Source organism: Melozone crissalis, unplaced genomic scaffold (genome assembly GCF_028551555.1).
Source record: "Melozone crissalis strain CALT ecotype California unplaced genomic scaffold, PUWL_Pcris_2 ptg000019l_1, whole genome shotgun sequence".
Lineage (NCBI taxonomy): Eukaryota > Metazoa > Chordata > Aves > Passeriformes > Passerellidae > Melozone > Melozone crissalis.
Genome location: NW_026535797.1, coordinates 22,522,186 through 22,544,112, shown reverse-complemented (window position 1 = coordinate 22,544,112; position 21,927 = coordinate 22,522,186). Strand labels below are relative to the sequence as shown.

The window sequence follows — 21,927 nt, the reverse complement described above, 5'->3', positions numbered from 1 at the left end:
CATTTACCATCCTGCTTTTTAGTTACAGAATAGCAGTTAGAAGAAGACATGAAAATAAAGAATTGTGTTGCTGAATATGAATCATTGTCAGTTTTTAAAGTTCAGTTTAACTTAGACTGGTGACACAGTAGTGATATGTTCAGTTTCAGATACAGAGTTTGCTCTAGAGTATTTACAACCTACCCATTTCAACAGACATAAAAAGATCATGTGTTTAAATAGAAGACACAAAGGACAGCATTCACTGAAAGTTATATGATAATTTCTAACAGAAAAAATAAGGCAAATAAAGAGAAAAATACAAAAGATAAACTATTTCTTGAATCTCATGATAATTCACTAAAGGGAGTCTTGAGAAAATAATTGCTATCTTCTGTGCAGTTTGTTCCCTAATGATATATTGACTTCTAAGCTGCAAAAGTCAATCAAAGGAATTCACCTCAGTCTTACTGACTTTATAATTGAACATATCCTCAAAATTTATGAACCCACAGGTCTCCAATGTGTGGTTAATATAGAAGTATAAAATAGAGCTACAGTGTTTTGGGGAAGAAAAAGCATAAATACTAATTCAAATTTTAATTACCAGACCAAACCAAAGAACAATAATCAGAAATCCGTAACAATGAAAGTTAATTCTGATAATAGTTTGTTAAAGGCTGTAACTTAGAAATCTTCCTTGTTGTAGCTGTTGGATTCCTAGATGATAGTACATAAAATGTTAAGAGGTGACTGACTAGATTAGCATACTAAGATTTTGCTTTTGGAGACCAGCCATCAATTTCTGTGCCAGACATACTTACAACCTCATTTTTGTCCTTAGGAAAAATCAGGTCACAACATGCAGATGCATCATGCATCAAAATAAACATCTTAATAGAATTTAACAGAAGCAAGTTTGCCTAAACAGCAAGGATACTACTTATCAGAGATGAATAAAAATAGAGAATATCCTGGCTCTGCTGACTCACCAGTGATGATAAACCCTTTTCAGGGAACCTCTGTCCACAGACATATTGCTACAGACATAACTCTCACCTGCAGCCAGAACGAATGATACCTTGCTTTTGGTGAACTGCAAACCTGCAGCTCTATCTCCTCTGGATGATGAATTATTGGAAATCTCTCTCATGACCAATATGAGCCAAGGGCACATAACATGTAAGAGAGAGAGACAGAAACTCCTTAGACCCAGCTATGTGATATTTGAAACTAATTCCAAGAACAACTACATGTTTCCTTTGGGCTGAGTAGTTCTGAGTAAGAAAAGGAGAAAAATGTCACTATTTAACATCGTGCTTCATCCCTGTAAATCACTCAAAAAACTGGAAGAATAAGTGGTCTCATACTGTACACTCTAGATGGTATCTGCCTATTCAAGTGTACTTATTTGGGACTCTGGTAATAGTGAAGGTTTCTCTTTGGTACTTTTAATCTCAATTTAGACTGTTGACAGCTTGATGATAGCTTTTCCTAAAATTACTGGAAGAGACTTTGCCATTTCAGCAATATACCACTGAGTGAGCAAAATTCAAGAGCTTCTAAAAAGGATATTGGAGTGAAGGGGCAATTTAGCTTTATTTCCAATTTTAGGAAACACAAGAAAGAAGGGTTTGTTTATTGGTGTTTTTCTGTTATTTTATGTACAGTATATAATTCCCTGTCAAATATAGAACAGTTTTCATTACCTTTGAGCTAAGCATGCAGTTAGAGCAACTTTAATTCCATGGAATATCATCCAGGGTTAGGACTGTTTTGCACAAGCACTGTCTCAAGTTCCAAATCACGTTTCTGAGTAAGCCTGTGCACCAGCAGAAAGACAACTATTTGTTTTCTCTACCACATTCTGACATTTGGCCCTAAGCTATTTTCCAAAGAGATTTGTATAGATTGCATTACTCTTAATATTCACAGGAATATTGTGACAGTGACAGCATTGACATGTGACAGTTATGTCTTCAAGTATTGGTGACATATGCATCAGAAGTTCTTGCAGTGGAAAGTAACTATGCATACAAATAGCTTTGAGGAAAGCTGTTTAAACTGGTTGGTAGATCCAATTTTATAGAAACAGGTCACAAAATACCTCAGTAGAGAAATTCTATTGGTATTATTACAGAAGAAGCTTGTAGTTTTGCAAACCTTGAAGTCATTCAAGTTTTGCAGTATATCACAGTACCTGGTTTAAGACTTACAAGACAAAGTTAGACTCCTCACAGCCCCCCTGTTATGGACATAACCAAACATTTACTAAACTGTGGTACCTCTCTTCATATTAACCTGTGTGTTTTGTCCAAATTGTTGTAGTTGATGCTGAATAGACTGCAAAAAGCATGTTCATCAAAATTACAGACATTGTAGAAGATGAAGCAGGAAGAAAAACACCGACAAACAACTAAAAAAACCCCACAACAAAACATCAAAAACTAAATTTGAGAGCAGCAGTACACCAAATCTTTAACTATTCAATCCTAGGGAATGGTCAGGTAATCAGAACTCTATTTGCAACATATTTTCTTTTCTATGAACTTAGCAACCATACAACCAGTAGGGAAAAAATAAAAAGGTGAAGCATGGAGGAAGGGATAAAGAGACTAGAAAATATGCCAGAGCAGGCCCTGAGTGGAGCATTCCATATGGCAGAGTACAGCCACTCTGGCTGTCCCCTCCCCAGCCGGGGGCTCACCAGAGGGTTCAGATGGGCTGCCTGGAGTTTGTCACCCACCTCAGCACCCTGGCACGTTCTGTAGAACCAAGAGGTGGCACAGCATCCCTACCAGCAGAGGAGGCTGCTCCTGATGGAAGGGGATTCCCACTCTCCTTGTTCCACAGCCAAGCAGACTTAGCCACGAGTTAGCAGCTGTCTTTGCTAAACTCCAGCATAAATTAGAGTCACTTTAATGAGCGGAAAAAAAAATAACCCGTTTAGAAGAAAATTGTCAGCCACACACCAACAGCTAGCTCTCAAGAGTGGAGGAATCTAATTAGACTAAACAAAAAAAAAAAAAAAAAAGGCTAATTTGTTTAATCCCTGAATTCCACTTTACAAGCAATGAAAAATGCAATACTTGGATGGTACTAGTAAGGGAACATCATGTGAAGTGTCAGGACATACTGTACATCTGCTGCATCAAAACAAATTTTAAAAAATAAAATGCTGTGCTATTTTTGGCAACCACACAAGTTCCTTCAAATATTTCAGCTGCTGAAGGAAGTAAAGGGGGAACTCAGACAAGCCAATTCTCTTTGAATCATTGTTTGAGAAGGTAAAATTTAAATGACTCTGCTATCCAAATAATATGTCTCTACTGCGCATTTCATTTTTGTATTTCTAAACACAGGAGTAAACAAAAACTCCACTTCTGACACTCTTAAATCTAATCAATAATACAAAGTGTTTCAGCTATAATCAAGAGCATGACTTTGACCTTAGCAAATATTCAATCCAGATATTTTAGCAGCTTATTTTCAGATGTGATGCTACCAATACAGTAGTCAAATTATTGTATATTAGGACAACAAGGAGAACAATGATCTTATATTGTGGTTGGCCTTCTAACTTCAATAACCTTTAACAAGAAAGTAAAGAGAATTTTTCACATTTAACAGAAAGAGTGGAGCTTAAGATTCAAAGCATTTCAAATTCAAAGCATTCCCTTATTCTCTTGAAAGAGAGATTATCACTTCTCACTTGAATTTACTTTACCTTTTGGTTTTCACTTAATGTTAAATTGCAAGGTTGAAAGCAGGGATCAAAAATGCAAATGAACCTCAGATAATTCTTATGCATTTAGGCTTAATTGAGTGTAATCGATATGTCTGGTGTGCAGCCAAATTCAACTATTGTGAAAAGCACCTAATGTATAGACATTATTTTTGGACTACTGAATGCCAGAAAATTATGAGCTGGCATTCAGCTTTGGTGAATCAGCCCTTGAATTTTCATCTAAGAGCAGTTTTGAATTATTACTGAAGATAAGGTGTAAATGTGCAAGGGAATTTTATCCATGTTTCTCCCATGAATCATAAATGAGGAAAAAAATTACAGTCTAAATTGCACTTAAAAGGAATAAAGTCTTTTCATGTCATACATGATTTATCAAAATGATCTCATTTTAAGAGTACTGTGGTGTATCTTGATTAATAACATTAGTAAGCATGATGAATGGCCTCTTTAATGGTAACACAGAATTTATTGGCAAAATCCCTACTTCTACCAAAAAGGGTGGGAAGTAAAACACACAGCAGTTAGTAACCTGCAGAAACAGCTTAAGTAAACTCTCTGCTATGTATTTTGCACTTACACATCCTTAAAAATCCTTAATCTGAGTTTATTCTCCCTCTCGTTCAGAAACAAGCAAGAGGTGTTACCTAGTGGGGCAGCTCTAACCACGACAAAAGTCACTTTGCACTTCTCTGCAAAACAAGCTGAACTCTGCATGTACTGTAGGAGGATGCAGTGTATTAAGGTCTTTCAAGAACATTGGTCCCATCCCCTTATGACCTTTTTCAATATCCTCTTCATTTTGCCTTAATATCCTAAATGCTTCCCTTCTTCCATTACTCCATCTCACCCTCCCCCCTCCTTCTCCCTTTTTAAGCCTGCTCCAGCCTGCCCTAACTAATTTCCTTTTGGGCTGACAGATCAGAGGCCTTCCTACCACTGTTCCTTTTAGACCTGTGAAGCCCTCCTCGTAATCCTGCTGCTTGTCCACAATTAATCTTTCCAGTTGCCACATTATTAACACTACCACCCACAGACAGAGGATGCCTGAGCACGGCTGGACACTCGCTCCCCACTGGAGCATCAAAGTTGTCAATCACACACCAGTCAGAAAGTTGCCTGCTGTCAACATCAGAGGATTTCATACTCTCCTACCCGCTGATCAAACATTTTTCTTCAGAAGATTAATTCCAAGTCCCCACCCATTTCCTCCCATATCCTCTTTCCCTTTTAGGTTTACTCAATGATCCATCTTCTGTATGGAAAAGGAAGCAGTGTATAATAGAAATCCTTTCAAAACAAAAGTTCAGCAAAACTAAATTTAAATCCCAGCTGCTATCAACCTCTTCCCCCCCGTGCAAGTTAAACACCTTAAAGAGCTTGGATTAGACCTAGTCACAAATGCCTTTCTTTGATCAAAGGCTCCAAGACTTTACACAAATATAATCACAAGGCAATGACTGCATCTAAGGAGCCTGAATTGATTTGTTCTACTGTAACATATCGCATACAAAAACACCCACTAGGCTTTTTGACTTCCAAGACCCTTCTTTTTCAACTTATATCACTCACAAGCCAAGAATTTTAGCATCTTCTTAATATTTTTTCAAGGTCATTAGATAAAAAGTGAAATTCTTGCACAGTATTTGCCTTCTCTTTTTAAAAAGTGCGTCTCAGCTACTTAAATGCAGAAGGATACAAGGGATTCTTCAGCTCAGGTTCAGTTTAATGAGTTGAAGGGAAGTAACTATTGCCACCTCTCTCTAATCACATGCCACATTCTAAAATATTCAGTTTTTATAAATTAAACCTTACTGCTTAAGTGGCTCAGTATCTTTCACTACAGTTGGGACAGAGAGAATCTGTCCCTAAAGGAGCACTTGGACATGCTAGCCACACAACAGTGAATGAAAGCAATACCCATTAATATAATCCAGCATGCAATCTATGCACTGTAAAACATGTTAGGGTTTAAAAGAGGAATAAATTAATTTCAAATCACACTACAAAATAAATTCAAAGTTCCTCAATCATATTTATCCCTAAAATAGATTTCTTAATGTTTTTTCATGTTTTAGGTTGGTACTAAAGAAAATCAAACCTCAAAAAACAACTCCCCGAAGTATAAAACAGTAAAGAAAAATCTGCTGGCCTTGAATCCTAAACTTATATTGGGAAAGTAAGTCCAAATTATTATATATTTTACCTTATATTTCTACACAATTATTATATATTCTATGTCATATTTCTCTGTCAGCATCTTTACCTCCATATCCTGAGAACACACATGCTACCTTCTTTTCATTTACACTATGCAGGATTCAAGGGGCTCACACACCAGTAAAATAGTAGACAAAGCAAACCACAAATAAGTCTGTCATACCACAAACCACAAAACTCTCCAACTGTTGCTGGAGAATTCTGAGTTGTCATAGACAGCTATTCTTTGAAGTTCCTCATGAAGTGAACCACAAATGAATTTTGAGATGCTAGAACCTTTTTCTAAATCCCCACCTCATCCACACCCAAACATGACACTTATTGAATTTCACTCATTGTCCAACAGTTCTGAAGGAGTGAAAGAGAAATATGGAGTTTTTAGAGGTTACAGCATCAACAGAAAGTGCCAAAAGCATAGGTAAGTCAATGTGAAGGGAAGTACACTGACAATGTATTAGATTCCAAGTTTCCTTCAGTCATTCCCTGCAATATGTTTCAACCAATTACATCACAACTACAACACAGAGCAGTAGTGGAGTGATTGCCAAGATTCCTGCTATGCTATGGCATAGCAACAGTTTATAGGCTGCATAAAAACACTGATGTAGAACTCAAATACACATTACATATGATCCTGTAACTCATTACTTTTCATAGCCCTTTATTTTGAAACCAGGTAACTCAGAACTTCACCTCCTTTTGCCAATCTGATAGATTCTTCAAAAGCAAAGAAACAACCATCAAGCTAAGTTGATTTTTTAGATAGGAACTTCCAAGACTGTTCCATAAATTAAATCAGCAATGGAATATCATCACTTTCAAGCACATTCAATGATAATCAGAGGATTGCAGAACCCTGTATACATTTCACAGGCCAAGCATAATTGTTTGCAATGCTAGAGCACTTATTTTGCTTTGCTATTCAGTCTGATACCTTCTGCATGCCTTGTTTTTTTTTAGGAAGTATGGAAAATATTGCAAAAAAATGAAAGCTAGATCCTAAAAAGTATAAGCTTTACTTTAATGACCTAACAGGCACAGGAATAAAGAAACTGGAAGGTTAAAAATGCTTTCAAGGCATCTTCATTCTGTCATGTGGGAATAGAGCTGAATTGCAGCTCAAACCTCTTGTCACTCTATTCAGTCAGCAGAAGGGGGTGCTGCAGTGTAACCTATTTAAAATGCAAATAGAGTAACTTTGGTAACAGCAGATTAAAACTAGCATTCTATTCACTTGGCATACCCACAGCATACTGAATGCTGGAATCAGCCTTGTCATTGCACACCGCAGGTTATTAATAGAGCTCAGAATGGTGTTACTAAATGTGCAAGCTAAAAGCAAATAAACAAAAATGGATTTATCTGTGGTATTTGTTCTGCTGGAGAATTCAGCAAGGTCTGCCTCACGCTGCACACTTGCTTATCCAGGATCACTGAGGCTCAATTTCGTTGGTTTTTTTTTTTTTTTTCCCTTAATTATTTGATTGACAGCCACTTACCACAGCCAGAGATCCTGGGATATGTGATTTACAACACTAATATTATAGCGAAAACCACATTTTTTTCACCCAGGACAAATATATACACACACAGGGAAGACTCCATGGTGCACAGCTGCTACTCTCTAATAGGCCTTTCTGGACTCTCGTGAACTACCAACACATGAAAAAACACAAAGTTAAAGGGTTCAGCAGAACCAAATCAACACATTGTGCTATGGCTTTACACTTCATCTTCCTACAATGTCAGGTGTCAGGGCAGGCAAATGGGTTTCCCCTCTATATTCAAGCCAATTCCTCTGTTCTTCATCTCGATCTCTCAGAGATTCATCAAAAATGCGATTTAATTACATCTCCTCCCCTCCTCCCCCTCCCAAAAAGAGTGTAAACATGACTCCTTTTTATCTCCTGATACATCTGGACAAGTAGACAATGTGCTAAAACAAAATAAATCTGCCCTGACAGTCACATCAAAGGGTTCAGCTAGGGGCTTGCAGCTACTTAAGGCACAGGAATGTTGTTGCTAAGCATCGCTCTACAACCTATCAGTCCCTTAAAGAAGAGCTTTTTTCTTTCAGAGGGGGATGAGGAAAGCTGGAGAGTGGGAACCAGACTGCAAAGGGAGATTGGGGATTTTGGAGGATTTTAAAGCTTAAAGTGAACTGTGTGAAGAAAAGGGGGTTTGTTTTGTTTTGTTTTGCCTCTTGACATACAGTCCACATTTGGGGGAGGAAGGAAAGTAGGGAAGGAAGGAGGGGTTCAAGCTTGTTGATGAAATATCTTGTGAATTATCCCTTTGGATAAAACCAAGAAAAGTCTTTGATATCCTTTTTCAAATCCCTGTACTTACTGTAGATTTGAAACAGAAAGATTGTGACCAAAAGCAATCGGGCTGGGATACCAAGCTTGTTAAAAATTATATTGTGAAATGCATCCCATGCCCTGCTTTTCTGTCAAGCATTCGATAAATATGTTTATGTTCCTGAAGAGGTGAAGCCCAGAACAATGTCCATATCCAATAAACATGCGCTACAGAGAAAGGAAACTTTTGATACATATGCACATAGCACAATTTGATGCTCAATTTACTAGTGAAAACTGCTCTCTTTAGGGAAAAGGTTCACTGAAATCTTCAGTCTTCCACACCGTGCCTTGCTGGACTTGATTTGCATGTTTAGTGCTTAAACCTCCAAAGGAAGGCAAAGCCATGCTAAAACCAGACCTTAGGACTCATTCAAAACACAGCAACAACTAAATGGACGGCTGAAAATTCAAATTAGTCTCCCTCTCAAAGACATAGAAACATATCCAAGGCAGATAGACAACCCAGCCTAGAAAATATAAAACTCAAAGCTTAATTAGCCTGAAGGTATGCTAAGAAAACCAGCAATTTGTTACAGCAACACTGAGGCGTTAACATATCTTTGGTTTTTAAAAAACAGTTTAAAAAACTTCCCTTTTAAAAATTAAACAAAGAAAACATGAAATGGACTCATTCTACATGCAGGGCAACTATCAAGAACATGAACAATTACTGAGCCCATGATATTACACAAATAAATAACACTTAGCATTATCTTCAGCACGACCATATTTATTAAACAGTGACTGAGGGCAGCAGTAACCATTTTTATTGTCCCATACAGCTCTTATTTTCTAATTAAACAGAAGGTTATTTCCACTGCCAATGCAGCTATTTATCTTATTTGAGTGTTACATAATATTTTTTGCCAGCCAAGCCTGACTATAAAGTGTTCTGTGTGGTGAACTGTGGCCCAACTTGCTTTCCTGTTTGGTAATCATAGAAATGGGCCATTTCGTGCTGTGTTAATAAATAAACTTTTTGCAATTTCTCCTAAAACATGATAAAGCTTATACTTTGTCCTTCCCTCTAGCTTCAATACAAGGGCAATGAGCTGTATTATTAAAGATATAGGTCAAGCAAACCTGATGATTTCAATCCTGTGGGGTGCTTTAGAAACTATTGTCATATTACTGAGATCATTCTGCTGTTCCTAATTATTCCTCTTGGTTGCCTCACATTTCAAGTGATTTCTCTCACACTTATGTCAAAATTTATAAGCTACTCCCTGTAACAACACTACATTATTTCCTCACTTGTTAGGGTAATATAGGACAGAAACTAGGAGAATGCTTTAATCTAGCTGACAAGGATAATGTAGTCTAGAAATGTAATAAACTTTGCATTCTACTACAAAGTTGTGGTTTTTCTCCCTACCATGAAACACTTCATATAGATAGACATCTTAGAAAAACTAATTGCTACAATAACTTGCATATCCTCTTATCTGAGTTGCTTTTATCAAGAAAAATGTATCAGCATTAAAGCGTTCACTCCAATAGCTTGTGCATTCTCCTTATTCCCATAATTGCTATTCCACAACATTCTGTTGACTGTACTGTAAAACTACATGCTGCTGAAGGAAACCTATTTCCAAGAATTCTGTGCATCACCATAACAGTGCAAAACATCTGTAATTAACAGGCTGGGCTTTAACAGTGCTGTAACACATCTCGGGCTGACTGGCACAAAATTTTATTTGCACTAAGTAGCTCGAGACTGGAAAAACATAAAATCAACTTTATGTGATAGCTCCATGTTCTATAGTAGTTTTTCTGAAGGATTTCAGGATGTAAAGAAAGCTGCCAGTGGAAAAGGTAGTCTAATGAAACATTTGAATTTTAAAGCCACTGTGGGTCCTGCTTACTGTGGAAGCTAACCTATTTCCTTCAGAACAATCTTAAGGTTATGGATTATGGCACCCTCTTCCCCTACCTCCACAGAAAGAAACAAAGCAAAAATTCCTAATAAACAAACTAAAACACAATTCCAGTTAGAAAATGTCATTTGAGTAACTCAAACATGACATCCATACTACTATTTCTAGGGATAATTTTGGTGAATCTGTCTGTACCAGCAATTTGCTATGTTTGTCAAATGTCCAATAGCTTTTAAAATACTTTGAGTCAGCAGCAAACTGAAAAAAAACCCAGATCACAATAATACGAGTCCAGAGCATCAAAGCCATCAGACAATAAAACAGGAATAGGAGCACTGGTCTACCACAGCAACCTCTAAAGGGACTTTTTCCAGATAAATAAAAAACATTATTTAATTGAGCAAGCACACAGGAAACAGAGAAGACGCAAAGATGAAGCTAGTGTTGTCCCCATCAGAAATACTCACCGACAGCGTTGTCAGGGAAAAAAGGGAAATGTCAATAATTTCTGGGTTTGCCTCTGCTCCTACTTCTGTCTTCCTTTGAAGAGCTGATGACCTGACTGAAGGTAAACCTCAGATGGCTTGAGGTGCGTGGGTGGGGAGGGATCAAGAGGCAGAAACAGAATCTTCCGAAGGCTTTCACTTCTGGATCCCAACCAGGAGGACTGGAATCCTTGCCATGGCCTGAGAGCTGCCAGGGTGAACTATTCATACATTTATAAAGGGAGATTTCCCCCTTCTATGATGACTTCTGTCCCAGACAAAAAACCCAGCATGTGTGAAAAACACACTTTGTCTCTTTTGTTTTTTAAGCTACCATCTCTCAATATGTAAAATTGTCTTGAAAGCTGATGATTTTATAAGTGTGTCTATGCCCAGATTTTTCTCAACAGTGGACAGCCACAAGAAGGTAATGCAACAGCCACATTTAAAAATTTTAAAGAAAGAACATTTAGGCCTTACCTTATGACTTCAGAATACAAAAACTATAATTTTAGGGATATAGAGAATGTGATTAATTAATATCTTATTAATTTGTAAAGCATCTGCTTAGAAAACAGAAACAATCTCTGATGGAAATTATTAACCACAGGAACAGGAATTAATTTTAGGATCTTCACAAATGAATGCACGAGAGATAGAAAATCATACACCAAATCATTAAACTACAAAATGCAGTACTCAATCAGTATTTTTTTGCATAGTTTTTGGTGAATCAAAATAAACGAAAACCAATGGAAAACACTGGACACTAAAAAGGAAAAGGCAATCAAAATATTTATGGAAAATATAATTATATCAATTTGTTAAAACTCCAGTTTTGTATAAACATAAAACTGGGGTATAGAAAAAATATTGTCACAGCACTTTTGCTTTCGGTTTTCTTAACTCGCAACTAATTTCCTACATAAAGTAGTTCAGAGCTGTCTGAGACTTCTTGTCCATGTTTCAGAAATGCATAACACAGCTAACCTAACTAATTTTTATAATTAATTTTCTTGAGCTTATTAGTAATTAATGTCCACTTGAAAGATACCTTCACCTCAATAAGAGGAGAGAAAAAACAGCCAGAGTGTTGATTTATCTCAAAATGTGTTTTCTAAGCTCTATGTGTGGACCTCTGGAGTTCATTCTGGCCATGAGATATCGGTAAGTGAGATTTTCTTCATTGAGGTGATGGATTTAATGAATACTATCCTAAAATGCATTGGGTTCTGTCCCTTCAGGAGGTTTTCCATGCTCCCCTTGAAGGAATGCTCTTACCAGTTGTCCCTGCCCATAAAATCCAGAAAGTTTATCCCTCAGCTCAAAAAACTGTTCCCCCAACTATGCAAAACTTCAGGACACATTACAATCCAGAGATGAGGGGAAGGTTTTCTGTCAGACAGGGTAACTGCTCATTTATAGGGCTGCTGAACTTTTCTTGGTTTCAGCTGTTACCATGGTTACTGACACAGTTGATGTGCACTGAGCACTTCCACTCTTGGCTGAAAAATCTGCCATCTATGTACAGTCTGTCACAATTCTGGGCAATCTGTTCAACAAATCAACACTGCCATTAAAACTGTTCTTTTTTTCTACCCTGGGTGTGTAAGCTTCAGTTGCAACAGCTGGTTCTTCTCATATGCACTGCCCATATGAGATGGAAACTCCCAATCTCATTCCTTGTGCTGCTGTTCACTTGAGGTGCTACTATTGATACATTGCGATCAATCCTTCACACTCCTTTGGCTACCCAAGACAGACAGAATTTCCTGGAATTTCTCACCATAACATGTCATCCAGTCTTCTGAGAAATCATTTGCCTTGTTCCCTCCATTCTGTCTTCAGTGTCCCATCAACTTGCTAGATGCACAGACCTATCCAAATCTCAACATGGTGCTCTAGTAGCTGTTGTACCACTAAAAAGTACAATTATAATGTCTAAATTTCCCCTCTTATGTGATACCCTAAAGAGTATCAGATGCGTCTGTTGAAATCTAATTGTTTTATGTTTTATCCCACTCATAAAAGGTTACACAGCACTGGGCAAAAACCTGATCTCCATGAAAGCATTTCCACTTTCTCAACATAAAAACTGTTCACTGATACTTAACACACTGAACATATGCCATGTTGAGTTTATACTATTCTAGCTCCTAAGAAAATAATATATATAATATTTTATATTTATATTACAAAAACTAATTGAAATCCTTGTTGTTATCAACAATGCTTGCACTGGCCAAAGAGAAGATGGGCTAAAGAAACACATCTTTCTTCCCCTCCTCTTGTCCCCTGTCTCTCATTCTTTCCACCTGCAGCTGAATCTTGTCAATAAGATGATACTTTCAGACAAAGCATAAAATGACAGAATGTAACAAATACATTGTGAATTTTAATACTGTCCACAGAAATTGGAAGTAGTCTTATTTCAGAATATTAGAAACATCAAAGGAACCCTGAAGTTTACAGACAGAAGCATGGATCACTAAACTGAGTGACTAGAGTGTGTGGAAAAAATATTTTCTTTTCCATACCCCAAATATAAAAATCTGGGTATCAGCAATACTGCTACCACAGGCAGAAAACTCAGAATTACTTCAGACAAAGTAAAACTACTATGGAACTGAAACCAAACAGAAAAAGAATATAAGCCTGGGTTATACAGTGGGTTACTTCAAGAGCTGCTTGCATTCACGTTCATTCACATATTCAAGTGCATGCAATAATTGTGTAAAGTGAAAATGATCTAAAATTATTCCACTGTCCTTACATAAATCACAGAACCACAGAACTGTCAGGTTGGAAAGGTCACCTGGCCCCACCTCCCTGCCCAAGAGGGCTTACCCAGAGCACATGGCACAGGATTGAGTCCAGGCAGGTTTTGAGTATCTCCAGCGAGGAGACTCCACAGCCTCTCTGGACAATTGGTTCCACTGCTCAGTCACCTGCACATTAGAAAAGTTCTTCCTCATATTTAGGTAGAACTTCCTATGCAGCAGTGTCTGCCTATTGCCTCTTGTGCTAACAGGGTTACTTCTTCCTGGTTTTCTGTGTTTATTGTTGTTGCTGTGTTTGGCTCTTGCTGGATTTTTTATCTATTAATACAGAAGTGTAACATAGGGGTTGTAGTAGAAAATCTAATGTGTATGTCTGCTTTCTAGAACACTGAGTAAACTGTCCTATAACCACAAATTCTCAGATACCATGATTAAATGAAATGAAAAGAGCCAGTTTTCATATCTCTGTCCAGTTATGCAGTTTCAGGTGTGGAATGACAAATAAATATTATGGTAAATATCTTCAGATATTTAGATTTAAAAACCAATTTATTTCCAGTTACAGCTATTCTAAAACTTGTGGAAGAAACGCTAGAAAAATATTACTCATATAATTCCGCAGTTTTAGCACTGGTCTTCAGCCTCAGCACCCATGCCATGGGATAACCTGTTTTGTTAATATTATCTCTGTGGGTTGCATAAAGTACAAAAGTTAAACCCAAGATGACATATTTTGAATAGTCACATCACAGTTCATTTTATATTACTCATAACTTTATACTAACTTATTAGAAACAGACTGATGCACCAAAAGTTTTACACTTTGCAACAGAATGGCTCCAACAGTGTTATGTAAAAAACAAACTGCTCGGTTCCTTCAAATGCAACTGTTGCATCTGGAGTTCACTTATTTTCTCTCATTAAAGTACCTTTATGCTAAAAGATGCTTTTTCCCTGCCTCCACTGAATCTGGCACTTTACCTACGATATGGTTTTATTACACAGAAATACTTTATTACTGCAATAAAACTGCACTTTCCACTTTTCCACTGTCTCACCTAACAGTGACAGTCAAACCAAAAAACTGAAGACAAAAACTCTGTTGATTCCACAGGCAGGAGATTACGTGTTAATAGTGCAGGGCAGTACAGCCAAGCACGAAAAGAAAAGTTACCTCAGCAATTTACATAGCTATATATATATATATATATATTGAATATCTGAGTTTAATGTTATTTATAATGTTTCTGGCAGTGCCACCATCACAAAGAGTAAGTGAGAAGTGTCCAGTTATGTAGCAAGTCAGTGTCCAACATTTGCTCCTTCATATTGCTCCCCAGGAGCCACACCCAAAAGATGGTCCCTTTTTAACAATCTCTCTTCCATGTGTTTTGGCTTGAGAACACTGCAAGATATTTGCCTTTCCCTTGCTGGTAGACACCTGTGGGCTAGCACCATTTCATTAATTTCCTGTTGAAAGAGGAAAGGAATTAAGTTTATTCCCATTAGCCTGATCGTTATACTGTTGCATCATTTAGCAAATTATTCCCATGTTAACACACAGAGATTCAGGCATTTGTACTTAGCAGAAACTGCAAGTACATCAGTTTAAGAGAAAAATGACCTTTTCTATGTTGGTTAAGATGGTAACTTGATTAAAAGTCTGCCATCATCTATCTCATTTTGCTGTCTGAAATATTATTATATATGTAAAATTCTTCCATGTCTTATTTTCTTCCAGCTCCTATTTTTCAGGCTGTTCTGTGAAGATTAAAATTATTTTCTTTTTTCTTATAAAGCATATCCCTGAAACCAAACTATTAAGTCTGTGCTCATGAAAGAAGCTAAAAGAGATGCTTTCTCAATCCATTTGTTATCTCATGTTATCTATCTTGAAAGAAGAGAAACAGTCAATTAAGAACTGGTTGCTGTAGACACAGTATTTAATGTATGAACAATTTACCCTCCACTTTCATCTGAGGGGGGGAAATCCCTGTTACACATTTGAACAGCGTTATAAAATTATATTGAGTTGTAATCAAACTCATCATCTCTGATATGAACAAATACAGGAATGTCAGAAATACACCTGCAGATATAAAACAGTCTTTGCCAGGTCAGCTATTTAAAATAAAAAGGCAATCATCGCCTTCCACCATGACTGCTTTTCATCAGGCTCAGATTCATTGACAGAAAGAAGCACAGAGCCAAAGCAAGCAAAAGACTTTTCAGTGAAACCAATACTCATCTACTGGGTTTTCATCTTGTAGAATGCACTTTACTTCTTATTCTCTACTTTTAATACTGTAGCATTAGCTCATCCTACTTTCCCATATGAGAAGGCATTAGCTCATACTCCCTGTCTCTCCATTTTCATCTACAGAAGGGAGTCTGCTTGTTTTAAAAACTTTTACAATTGTTTTAGTGAGTTCATCTTAAAAGACTTTTCCAGCTTCACAGAACAAGGGGCACATTCCTTCTGAATGCTGGATACTCATCTAAAACAGCAAAGCCTATTTATCACCAGTTAATATGCTCCAAAATACATTTCCCCAAATAACTAACATCATTCAAAGAATGTTGTTAACAAAAAAGTTACTTTTTTCCATGCATTGTGGCTGCTTTCTGAAATAGCCCCACTTCAAAAAAAAATTAACCAAGATAATAAAAACAAGAAAAATGCCAATTCTAGATGTTGGATGAAATGCATTACTGGTTTTTGTTTTTTTTTTTTTTTAAGGCCATGAACTTTGCATGATTATTGGTAAAAATAAAACTCAAAGAAACCACTTGGTCAGGGCTGACCTTTGCAGCTTTAATTTTCTTAGCCCAGCATTTAAGGACATTCTTACAAGATTTTCCAAACTGAGGTAAGTCAAAGTTTTCTCCTGAAGTAGACCTGATGCAACAGTCATAGGAGCTACTCTCATTTTATTGTGTGCATGGTCCCAGTGCTTTAGGATCCTCAGAGACAATTTTAGCCCAATAGATTAAGTGTTTGCCATGCACTATACTTTTAACTATATCCCGTGCTTTGCAATGGGTTTTACGCATCTAAAATTAATTTATGATTTTAAAAGCTCACTGTTAAACCAGGAGAGGCCGCTGGTAATGACTGGCAACTTGGAGAAAATCAGATTGTGTGTTCTGCCCAGCAGGAACGGTGTTGAGTTAATATTTAATGATTTACTAGTTCTACTTGAGTGAGCTTGCAGCCTGTAAATGGATCATATGATCATTGATCACAAGTTCAGCTGCTTTTGTTCCTCGCCTGGCACGGAGCGAGGGCGCGTTGTACGGTACCAGGGGCTCGTGTGCAGCCCTGTGTAAGACAAGGGCAGCTTACATGCAACAGCCTCCTAATGGCTCATTCCAGCAAGCCCTCAGCCAAGGGGAGCTCATGAGGTTGAATTTTAAAAAGGTAGCTGACCTTGCAGCTGGGAGCTTTAACTGTGTTTTCACCCATTTATACCTGGATAAGTAAACAGTCACTGAATGCTGAAAGGGCCTGAAAGCACTACTTTAGCCAAAGGCTAATCCCCATTCTTTGTGGATGAAAGGACTCAAAATGAAAAAAAAAAACAAACAAAAAAAAATATGCTCTGCTTCAGGTAACACAAAGGTAAAGCTGCAATAAACAAATCCATTAATTTTAAGCTTAATGTTGCCTTACCCTCCATTTCTAATGAACAAATCAACCTTTAAAAAAACACTGAGCTCTTCTTAAAATGATGGAAACATTACAATCGCATAGCAGAGGATATATGCAGTATAAACCAAAATAGTTTAGAAAGATTCTTCTCATGTAGATGAAATTAAAAGAATAAGTGATCAGCAAGCTGCTAGTTGCACAGCTTGAACCTAATAAAAACAGTCATCATTCATGTTGCAGAAAACACAAGTCCAAATGTAAGAGACAATGTAAAGCAGTGATCCTCTGCCCTATGCATTCATCTCATGTTTAATATTTTTCTCAATGCTGTGGTTGAAACTAATGAACAATTAATGCATTTCTCTGTCAAGTGTGGCTGTTTCATAGCATAAAGAAAAGGCCCTTGCTCTGCATGGAAGGACAAAAGGTTTTAAGGTCAAAAACAACTTCTGAGCCAAAGACTTCTTACTCATTTCATAGATCTTTCTACATGAATTATAGTATATTACCCTACAAAATTTTTTTTAGGATCTCTAGTCTATTTGTTTTATTTTTGCCTGCAATGTGTGTTTCATCTATTTTTCATACAGCAAAAGAACAATGCTAACACTTGCACAGCTTTCATAGCTACCCACTATTCTTCTACATGCACAGATAGATGTATTAGAAGATGCTTGGCATTTAGAGGTTGGATGAAGAAAAGAAAGACCAAGGGGGAATGTGACCCTCAGCCACTATGCAGCACTGCTTTTGAGTGACATGTAGCAAAAAAGAACTTCACAGCTCTCAGTTTATTTTCTAGCTGACCGTCCAGCACCTGACATTTGATGGCTTGCTAATATCCATGTGCTACAAAGTCAGACCTTCTCTTCTCTCCAAGTACAGGCACTAAATCCTGGAATTTTATCCTCTCTCTTCTCCTCAGTCCGTGAATTCAACCTAGCTACATGATGCTTCCATCTCCCATTATAAACCAATCAGTGTCCTGCACTTACTTCTTAACTTAAGAAAAGCATTGAACTTTCATCCATTATTTTTCAAATGTTTGTGACAACAGCACTCCATTTAAAGGAAGGACCACAGACTGTACTTCATGTATTTAAATTCTCATCACGTAACAGAATAGGAGAGTCCCTTCCTCTCTTTGAGCTTGTGTGTCTGTTTGGGATGCAACATAAAAAGGGAATAACCCATTCTTGAAAAATCTATTATCTGCACCTAAATAAATCAGGCACCTAAAATATGTAATGCAAATAACATTATTCCCAATGCCACATGAATGAAAGATAAGTGAGGAGATTCTTGCATCAGATTATACAAACTCTAAATGCAATTCTTTGCTAAAGATATTTAAGTTTTAGTAAAACATAATTTCTATCTTGAGAGTTGGTCCTCAGTTGTCTGAAACTACTTTATAACATCATAGATTTTTGGTAAATTACAATGAAAAATTCTTAATGGTTTTTAAATTTGAAGAGAATGCCTATATGCAGTTCAAATACCTCCATGTGTCATCAAAGAAAAGTTATACTTATGTAGGCAAAATACAGAACCACTAATGCCTTATCCTTCCCCTTGAAAAGAAACATTCTGCTAAAATACACCTGTAAATAAGGTCTGTTTGGATAGTGCTGCTTGTTAACATTTACATGTGTGTTTAATGATCATTGCGGAGCAGAAAGCTCAGCAATCACAGGGGGGAGAAGGAGCTGCCTTGCAGAAGCATGCCCAGGCAGGAGGCTCCCTGCCACACACCTGTTATTGATGTGCATTAGGAAGTGTCTGTCTAGACACTGAGCACCTGACAGGATGATATACTTAACTCAGGGTTTGTATCAGATTTAATAAGAGGATGCTGGCAGGCCTCAACTGGTCCTGGAAGACTGTCCAGGCTGTTTGACAAATGATGTTGTAGGAAATTCAAGAACAAAGAACTCATAGTCACAAAGAATCCAAAATAAAACAGTTTCAGTTTACTAATGTTTAAATCATCTACACCTCTGCTTAAGGTCTAAACTCCTAAAGACACTAGAAATATGAATCATCATGGCTGCAGTGGTGTTAGATATAAGGCAGAATTGAAGATTAGGATAAGAGAAAGATGGGAAGAATTTTTCAAACACAGTGTTCTGACCTAGCTTTAGGGACAAGGTGGAAAGTAACAGGAAGAAGAGGAGAGTGTACCTGAACTCCTGAGCAAAAGCCCTGAGTGGATTAATCTGGGACTTTCTTGGTAACAGTGGGAAGAGTATTCAGAAGCAAAGCACAGGCCCTGGTGCAGGAGAAAGGGAAGGCTGTCCTAGCATCACTTGTAAACTTAATTTCTGACATGGTACCTAAATGCTGAACTTTGCATCTTGCTTAATACAGATATTCATGATACCAGTAAGACAGTCTGATGTTGGGGAATAAGTAAATGACAGTGCAACTGACAAGCTCATAACACCTTCAGGGAGGAAGAAAGTTCAAATCAAAGAGAAACTCAACCAAAGCAGTGTTGCAGGCAACTCTGGGGCACCTGACTTGGAGATTTCTGTAGGGGGATCTGGCAACCATGGAACACTCCTGCAAAGCTGCAAAGACTTTCTGCGAGGAGCTGTTTTCACAGGAACCAAGAGCTAGAAGTTCCCCCCACGAGTGTCAGACAGGCCCTTTTGTAAGATATAAGCAACAGAAACAGTACCAAACAAAATGAAAATATCTAAAAACCAGTGGTGGTATTTCACTTCAGAAGTACCTGCTGAAACTTGAGCAGACTAAATCATTTTGCTGGGCCATCCCATTATTTATTTCTTTTTAGTTGTAAATTATTTGCATACAAAAGATACAATGTAAAAATCCCAAGAATTACCAAATGTGTTCTAACACTTTTCAAAGAGAAAATTGATAACACACTTAATGATTGTAAATTGAGAACATATAAATCTCATTCATTTGTTTCAGTGTACTTATATAAAAAACTTAGTAACCAAAATTAATACTTGGAAAAGGATCAAATTATCTTCATATATGTTTGGAGGGCTATTCTGAAAATAAACGTGCAATTCAGAGGGCATACATGCAGTATTTGTGGGCATAAAGTTTTATGTGTAAAATGGAACACAACTGCTTAAGCATCTCTGTAGAAAGGGAATGTCTGTGGATTTGCAGGTGCCTTTATATAAGGGGATGTCTGGCTTCTGTCTCAAGATTGCTCGTTCATCTTTTCTTTCTGTGAGCTGAGTATTCTAAGGTTGTGGTGTTTCTTGATTCCTAATCAGTCTTGGAAAGTGCTTTGAAATCTGTTAAGAAAAGGGCCAGGCAAGTTCTGTGCCATCACAGATACAAAGCACGTTGGCATTCCAGACCCATGTGAAGTGGGCGATTTCTCTTGTCATCCAACTAAAGGCGAAAATTCACTACCTATTTGCAGTGATCAGAAGTAGTGCTTCCAAAGAAATATAATTAAAAGAAGACAAAATGTTATTTTCATTACTTCACAGAAAAGATGAAAAGCCTACTTTTTTTTTCCTTATAATTTCTAATCAGTATACTGCAAGCACATCTATTTTATTTATAACATGTTGAATCTAAAAATTAAGTGGTGTACATATAAAAACACTTTGGTGACAGACGGCAGCAGAAGATATCACAGGAGAAATTGAAATTGTCAGTCTTTCTTAACATCCCAGGACTTGTAACAGTCATAAAATAGGCACAAATTAATATATTCCTAGAAAATCTATCTCATGGAGCAAGACTAAAGGGAACTAATCATCACATGAGCATACTATTCCTTCCATTGCCTCTGTCCTGTTTACTACAGTCACTATGGTTTTACAAAAGGAATGCCACTAAATTGTCATTCTCCAGTTTATAGGACTAGCTCTGCAGTATCAAAATGTCTGAGAAGACTAACTACTTGACTGGAAAAAGATTTGATACGATTTTAACTCCTTATTAGAAATCTACAAGATGACAGGCATCACCATAGCTGCCTTTACTGCTCAGACCCTCAGTATTACCTCATAAAAATAACAGCAAAATCCACCCATAAGGAACATGAAAACAAGAAAATACAGACAGTTCAACCTCAACCCATATCTATGAGCCTTTATCAGGATTTACTCACTTAAGAAGTTGCAATTTTATCAGTCTTACACTTTGCACTCTTTAAATAGGGCAGAAAATCTAAAACGGCATAAAAGAAAAATGCATAATATCTGTGACGAAAAAGGGCAAAGTTACAAATATATTGCCTTAATTCAATAATAGAAAGCAGACTGCTACTAGAATAATATTTTTGGATTTAATATCGCAATACTAGATATTCTGTTAGGAGACTTTCTCACTGAGTTTGTATTCTTGCATTGTTGGCATCTAGGTGCCTAAAATTCTTAGTAGCTAAGAGGCTCTGCTGGTGTTAGAGATGATTTGAGAAGAAACATAAACAACTGCACTAAGAGAGTAAAGGCCATTAAAAGATTCAAAGCTCCTCCACAAGCAGAAGCAAAACCATCATCTCATTTCGCAATTTCAAAAAGTGAAACTAGAAAGGGCTTTAAAGGAGAGAAAGGAAAAGAAAAAAACCTTTGTAAGAGTTTTAATCAAACTCTTACATTTAACAGCATTAATGCTAAGTATGCAAACGTTCATCCCACTGATCATTATGGTATCAAGAACTAATTTTCCTCCTTTTAAGAGCTTATATGTCACATCACACCCTGTGGGCCTTCTAGAGGTGTATTTAAATGTCTAACAGGGGGAAAAGAAAGACATTCCAGACAGCCAGGTGTTACTGATTCACCCATTAAAACTTCAGTTATAAAATATCCCACACAATGGTA

At 37.1% G+C, this 21,927-nt stretch overlaps 1 protein-coding gene across 1 annotated transcript in view; it reads right to left on the bottom strand.

Moving 5' to 3' along the window:
* The window catches only part of LRMDA (leucine rich melanocyte differentiation associated), a 605,897-nt gene that overhangs the window by 97,440 nt on the left and 486,530 nt on the right, over positions 1 to 21,927 (bottom strand). The gene's annotated exons all lie outside the window — the stretch shown is intronic.